This window comes from Mesoplodon mirus, assembly GCF_964341445.2.
Source record: "Mesoplodon mirus genome assembly, chromosome: 18".
Classification (NCBI taxonomy): domain Eukaryota; kingdom Metazoa; phylum Chordata; class Mammalia; order Artiodactyla; family Ziphiidae; genus Mesoplodon; species Mesoplodon mirus.
In genome coordinates this window covers 4,560,953-4,567,202 of record NC_138994.1, presented here as the reverse complement: position 1 = coordinate 4,567,202, position 6,250 = coordinate 4,560,953, and positions in this window count along the sequence as shown.

The following is a 6,250-nucleotide window of genomic DNA, read 5'->3' as shown; positions in this document are numbered from 1 at the left end:
GCCGGCTCTCGGCTGCTCCCTGCAGGCCGCCTAGCCGCCGCCGCCGCCGGCCCCCGCCTCCCGCCCCCCGCCCCCCGCCGCGCCCCGGGACCCCGGCCAGCCGCCCCTCGGCCGCCTCTGCCCCCGCCCCGCCCGCACTTGCCCGCCCCACTCCAGGCGTCTCCGGCGGGAGTGGTACTTGGTGACATATTTTGGAAGAGATGTCATTGAGAAAATAGCCTTCCCTTGCTGGAAGAATTGCAGGGTTGGGGGAGATGCACCACGGGGATGGAGAAGGGCTTATCGGCGAGCCGCCTGCACCTTAGGAGTGGGGGGGGGGTCTAAATACCAAACCCCAGGAGGTTTAGAGTTTGTTTTGAGTTCGGGTCCCTTCTCTGCCAGTAACTCACTGTGTGACCTTGAACAAATCACCACCGCTGTAGGTAGAGCTTCCTCAACCTTAAAATTCGACGATTGTGCACGGTTACCCCTGAGGTCCTTTTAACTTCAATCATCCTGTGTTTTTAATCCTTTTGGAGGTATGCTTCCCCATTACCTCCCTTGCAGGCTCATTTCTAACATCATTACCTGATCCACTGCCTCCTCTTTCAAATGTCACCCTCCTCCAGTATAGGCTTTTTCTATTCACCATCACCAGTCATTTCCTCAACAATCTGGTCCTCTTGCCGAGCTGGGGAGGGGGTAAGGCTTGCCCTACCCCATCAACTCTCAGCTTCACAGAGGTGGTTTTTCCGCCCATGTTTGCCCCCCCCAATCCAAATGTACAGGGCCAGTCTAAGGAGGAGGGTATGCTGTGTAAAGATGGATCCCCTTCCCCAAAGGAGAGGACTCCATCATGCCAGCCCCACCCCTCATGCACACACACACACCTGCATTCATGGACATAAAACCAACCCAGTGACGCCAGATCCTTTCATCTCAGGATCTCCCAGCGCCAGGCAGAGCCCTAATTACCCCAGCACCCCCCGCCCCGACCCGACCCCTCTGGTTCACCTGCTGTCATTAGCTCAGTTTTTACCATAACCTTACCAAGGCCATAGCCTTCCCACGGCTCCCAGGGCGGGGCCCTGTCTCCACAGTCTGCTCTTGGAGAGGTGTGTGTGTGTGTGTGTGTGTGTGTGTGTGTGGATGTGGATGTGTGTGCGTTAAGGGGAGCTGTTCTACCAGTTGCCCAGTTTGTACTGAATCACTTGTCAAAGTCGGGGTTCTGACCACCAGCCTATCTGAATCGGGCTGCCCTTGGTCTTCTTAGTCTCAGCCACCTGCATCCCCAGCTCTGTTGGAGCCACTTCTTTTAGGGGGTATTGGGGTTTGCAATGCATGGGGGAGGGGAGAGTGACTCTCTTGGGACCCCCTGGAATCAAGGGGATGAGAAACGCATGGGATGCAGAGTGGAGTGGTGGTGATGGGGGGTTTGCAGTGGGGGAAGGGAGCCTGCAGTGGGGAATTGGGGCTGCAGCGTGCAGTGTCAGCATGCAGTAAATGAACCTGTGGGTTCAGCCTGGGCTGACGGTGGACATGCAACAGCTGCAATATGGGGCAGGAAGCTGATCACACAGGGTCGGGGCAGCATGCAGGGGGAGGTGCAGTGATGGTGGCTGTCTGCCAATCAATGCCACCTCCTCAGTGATCGGGTTGGGCTGATTGGGCGGGGCGGGGGGGCGGCGCAGGGCAGGGCTGCGGTGTGCAGTGCTTAGGGTGCAGGCTGTACCATGTATGGAGATAGTCCCTTGGGATTGGGCTGCCCAAGGAGTTAGGAGAAAATATCAGTACATAAGATACATTTATGAGATGAGGTACATGTATCCTCTGCATCCATCAGCCAGAAGCGGGAGGCAGTGGAAAAGTCTAGCAGCAATCTGGATTAGGTAGGGCAGGGCGATGGAGTCCAGAGCGAGAAGGTGAAAGTGCTATGGTTTTTGTCTCCCCTCCATTCTGGCTTCCCCACCACATCTTTTTGATGAAAGGCCCTAAAGTTATTGGATGAGGGAGACTTTTTGAAATCCTAGACCCAAAGCCATAGAAAATGAAGTGTCTCCTGATCCATCTTTTTTCCTCAGGGCCAGAGTGAGCACCTTGAACTCAAAGATGAAAGTTCACCATTCTTTTTTTTTTTTTGCGGTACGTGGGCCTCTCACTGCTGCGGCCTCTCCCGTTGCGGAGCACAGACTCCAGACACGCAGGCTCAGCGGCCATGGCTCACGGGCCTATATGCTCGGTGGCACGTGGGATCCTCCCAGACCGGGGCACGAACCCGTGTCCCCTGCATCAGCAGGCGGACTCCCAACCACTGCGCCACCAGGGAAACCCCAAAAGTTCACCATTCTTATCTTCTCCTTACCTCTCTCCCTTTCCTTGGCTCCAGATGTGGGCTGGTAACAGACCTGGGCAAGGACAAAGTGCAGGGCATACTGCCTCCAAAGCAGGCATCTTGCCAGATGCCGGGATCCAGCCCAAGTCTGTGCTTATAGCCCCTGGCCCTGTGTTGCATCACTCCCCTTCCCACCGCACTCACCCTGCCTACCCCTATTTCTTGAAACTTATAGCTCGCCTCATGGTCATTTCATCCCCAACTCATGTTCCCTCCTGGCCATGAAACCTCTACCAGGCTGCTCCTACCATCCCCGCCACCCCTGCTTCAGTGCTGAGTCCAAGGGGAGAACAGAATGGTGGGGCATGAGTGAGGATGGATAGAGAGCCCGCAAGGGGATACATCTGACGGCCCCCTCCCTCTTAGATTTTGGTTGCCAAGGAGGCAGCAAGAACAGCCTGTTCTCTGAGCTCCCATTGGAACAGCTATGCCCAGGCCCCTCCCTCTCTTCCTTCCCTTTCCTTCTCTCCCTCCCAGACTGTTGCTAGGAAGCACCCCAAGATTTCTCAAGGGTCCCACCCCTAGAAACCAGGGGATCCAGACTGCTTTCTGAATAGCTTCCCCAAACGCCTGGAAGCCAAGACCCCACATAGCTTTCTCCACCCCTGCCAAGAAGCCCCAAACAGTTTGGGGGAACAGGGGACAAGCCCTCTGCCAGCCTGTCCTGGAACTAGCTCAGTGGCCTGGGCCTCAGTAATTCCTCTCCCCATCTCATCTTGACCTCCTGGGCTCTGGGTGATGTCAGCAAGTGATGAGGTGTCCAGCAGACACCCCTTATCTCTGCAGACACAGCCGCACTTATTGGGGAGTTCTGCAAAGACTCTGGAAAACAGAGGAAACTGAGGTGTCACCAACTAAGAGAACTTAAAACCCAGGTATTTCTCCCTCTTACCAATTTTTTAATCAAGGAAAGGTGGTGGAAATGGAGGAAAGAAAGGGGGGTCAGTTTATGGGAATTGGGGATCAAGTGGCTGGCAGAGATGAGAGACTGGGAAATTAGCAAACAGTTGTCCTGCTAAGAGTAAAGTGGCCACTTAATGCCCCCCTATCGACCACATTTGTCCCATCACGTGCCCTGGTTATGGGTCACAAAAAAAGAATCAGCAAAGGGACTCGGGCCTGGCTGAGCCTTGCTTTTGGTATCTGAGGATAGAAGTGGAAAAACAAGCTGACACCTTCTCCAGGTTGTCTTTCAGAGTTTCTCCTACTTTTATTCATTCCTTTGACACTTGTTTTTGAACATTTAATACATGCCAGGTATTGGATCCCCTAAACTTGCCCAGCTTCTGGTTTCTCTGCCATGCGAATCCCCTTCGTCCTGCTTTGCCAGGAGGAGAGAGGAGGGGAGGGGTAGGGGGCAGTCTCCTTTACCTACCACACTGCAGCCCTCCCCTTTCAGTTAAAGGAGAGATGGGACAGGTGGATGTGGAGGCCAAGAGTACAGAGTGGCTCTCAGGGCCCGGAGGAAGGAGCAGTCACAGCACTTTTCTTTGCCTCTCACTGTTGTGGCCTCTCCCGTTGTGGAGCACAGGCTCCGGACGCGCAGGCTCAGTGGCCATGGCTCACGGGCCCAGCCGCTCCGCAGCATGTGGGATCTTCCCGGACCGGGGCACGAACCCACGTCCCCTGCATTGGCAGGCAGATTCTTAACCACTGCGCCACCAGGGAAGCCCCCACAGCACTCTTTTCTCCGCGCTGGAGGGTGTGGAGAGAGAAGGCATCCTTCAGGGTGTTAGGGAGGAAACAACTCCAAGGATTGGTTCAAATTCTGCCTTTCACTGTCCTGGCTGGTCTCTTTCTGGACCTTTCCTGGGGGCAGTGGGAAGACAGAGATGGAACTGTGGGCATCCCGGAGCTGTCCCTGGAACCACCTTGTAGCCTTCTCCCCATCTTCCTCTTCCCCAGATAGACAGAGAGCAGGGATTCTGAGGTGGGGACTGGTGGGGGGAGGGAACTGGTTTGGAGCCAGCTGTGTATGAGTGTGTGGGAACAACTCTCTTTCTTTCCCACCCACCTGCTGCCAATTAACTCCCCTTAGTGGGGGGACCCAGGCAAGCATCCAAAGGAAAATGTTCCAGTTAGAGGAGGGAAACGAGTCAGTTACCCTATAGAGAGAAGGGAAGATGAAACCCTTTGTGCGTTGTCTGCTTACCAAGTATTTCAGTGTTTCTGGGTCTAGACTTGCCACTTTTCCTTATACTTCTTTACAGCCTAGGTGAGGAATGTTTCCATGTCCTTGGTTACCAAAACCCCAATTCCTCACAGCCTCTTACCCCACCCCAAGTCCTCACTCTGACCTAGTTCCTTTTCTGCTACTGCTCCAGTGTCGCCATGTCACTCTGCCTGGCTGGCTTCTATCTGCCCCACTTCTCCAGCCAGACCCCTTCCCCAGCCAGACCAGGCAACAAGATGAAGAGCTTGGGGCTCAGGGCTAAGAGAGCAGAAGTGGGAGCCCAGTCTGTATCAGTGCTGAGGGAGAAGGAAAGGATAGCCAAGGAAAGTGGAATAAGTAGGAGGGATGTGTGAGAGGGGCTGTGTGTGGGGCGGGTTTCCTTCTACACACAAAGGGGGTGTTGGCATCTCTTCTCTCACCCACAGGAGGATTATCATGGAGTCCTGTCCTCGTGGAGGGCAAGCCAAGAGCTTATGAGTCCTAGGAAGCTATTCTGGTCTGGAGGGAAGCAGTAGTGTACAGAAAGGCTGTCTCTGAAATTGACAGACTAGAGAGTCAGGACAAAGTAGAGAAATTGGAAAGAGCCCTTGCCCAGAACTAAGGAAGCCCTTTTAGGGAATTCCCTGGTGGTCCAGTGGTTAGGACTCCACGCTTTCACTGCCAAGGGCCCAGGTTCAATCCCTGGTTGGGGAACTAAGATCCCACAAGCCATGCGGCACGGCCCCCCACCCCCAAAACATAATAATAATAAGGGAGTTCTTTTACACCCTTAGGAGTCCAGTCCTTGGGGAAACCCTACCAAGCCAAGAGAAAGGGCTGCTGGTGACAGGTGGGGGATAGGGAAGGCAGACTGTTTCACCACAGAAGCCACCTCCCTGCCACTGTAAAGTGGGGAGGAGGCGCCCCCCTGGAGATCTGCCAGCTTCCGGACAGAAGGGGATGATTTGTGTTCAGACTATCACTATCCTCAGGGCCCAAACATTCTCCACTCCCATGTGGACTGGACCAAATACCTACTAAGTCAGGAGCAGTAACAAAGTTGACAGTTTTTCTCCAAGAGGGCAGTTTGGGCTCTGAGGGATGGGGAAGGAGCTGCAGGATCCAGGAATGGGTCAAGGTGGGGAGCCCTAAGCTGCAGTAACAGCAAAGAGATGAGAGGAGGGAAGCAAGCAAAGGTAGAGTGAGGGGCCTGGGAGAAGAAGGGAAGGAGGGACTGCTGAGAAAAGGGTCTGTGGCTGTCTCCAGTGTGTGTGCGCGCGTGTGTGTGTGTGTGTGTGTGTGTGGCTGGGGGCAGTTTGGAGGTTAAGTGTGAAGAGTCTGGGTTCTCCCTCCTTCCTGCTTTGTAAGCTTTGGCCACACATATTTAGCAGCTGTTTTGTATAAACATTATTCCCCCGTGGTGTCACTTGGGCAGGCACTAAAGGGAGCAGAATGGAAGGGGTTGTGGGTGGGTTATGGGGATGGAGGAAGGCCATAGGCAGTCATGACCTTAGAGGGATGTGATCTGGCTCTCCTCCAGGTGCACTCTCCTCTTCAGAACAGGAGTTCTTGTCTCCCTGTTTAGACTATGCTCCAGATACCCAGGATCCTGTTATTCTCTGCCCTGAGGGTCTCATGTTTGCTTCCAGGGCCTTAGTGGACTGCTCTTCCAGAGTCATCCCTCTGAGAACTGATTTTGCCACTGAAAGGATGACCAAAGAATGGTT